This window comes from Salminus brasiliensis, chromosome 25 (assembly GCF_030463535.1).
Source record: "Salminus brasiliensis chromosome 25, fSalBra1.hap2, whole genome shotgun sequence".
Lineage (NCBI taxonomy): Eukaryota > Metazoa > Chordata > Actinopteri > Characiformes > Bryconidae > Salminus > Salminus brasiliensis.
This window is the reverse complement of record NC_132902.1, coordinates 2279886-2281300: the sequence shown is the minus strand read 5'-3', so window position 1 is coordinate 2281300 and position 1415 is coordinate 2279886.

The window sequence follows — 1415 nt, the reverse complement described above, 5'->3', positions numbered from 1 at the left end:
AGCGGTCCATCAACTACCAACCACTTCTGGCAGCAACTAGTCAACCAACCAGCCAAGCAGCCAACCAACCAACTGCTCAACCAACTAACCAACAACTCACCAATCATCCAACCACTAGGCCACCAGCCAACCAACAAAAGGTTAGGCGACCAGCCACTTTACATATCAACCAACCAGAATCCCACTGAACAACCACGAGCGAACCTCAAACCCATGCAACCACTCAACCAGTCAACCAACCACCAATCAATTCAGTCACCAATTAATCAGCTGATTTATTAAACAACCAATCGGCCTCTAAACAACCACCAATTAACAACTAACCAACCAACCAACCAACCACATTCTAACCAGTCCAATTATAACCACTAGGCGACCATCCAATCAACTGAGGACCAGCCACGTAACATATCAACCAACCAGAAACCCACTGACCAATCTAACCAGCCACTGAGCCAGTCAATCAACCAACAGATCAAACAGCCAATCAATCAATTAATTAAAACCACAAAGTAAACACCCAATTAACAGCTCAACCAACCAGAAACCTGCAGACCAATCATCCAGCCATCAACCAACTTATCAACCAATCAACAAATTTTATCAGCTACACAGTAACAAATAAATCCATGAACCAATCAACCAACCAACAACTATCTAAATTACTAACCAACTGACCACCAACCATTCAAACAATCAATCACCAACAAGTCTATCAATCAGCTAATTTAACCAATCAATTCATTAACCAATCAACCAACTAACCAGCCAACCACAAACCAATGGAACCACTCAACCAACAACCAACCAATTAATCAATCAATCCATTAACAAACTATCCAACCAACAACCATCCAACTCACTAACCAGCTAATAAACCAACTGACCACCAACCAATCAATTAACCAACTAATCACCCATGTAACCACTCAATCACTAAACCAACATGTCACACAACCAATCAATCTTAACCAATCAGCCAACTAACCACCTATCCAGCCAACCACAAACCAGTACAACCAGTCAACCAACAGATTAACCAACCACCAATCAATTTATTAACCAATCAGCCAACCACAAACCAATGTAACCACTCAATCAATAAGCAACCAACACATCATACAACCAACCAATTAATTACATCAATCCATTAACAAATGAGCCAACTAACAACCGTCCAATAAACTAACTAACCAGCTAATCAACCAACTGACACCAACCAATCAATTAACCAACAAATCAACCAACCATTCAAACAACCAATCGATCACCAACGCGTCTTACAATCAACAATATAACTAACTAACCAGCTAACTAACCAACTGATCACCAACCATTCAAACAATCAATCACCAACAAGTCAATCAATCAGCCAATTCAACCAATCAATTCATTTACCAATCAACCAACTAACC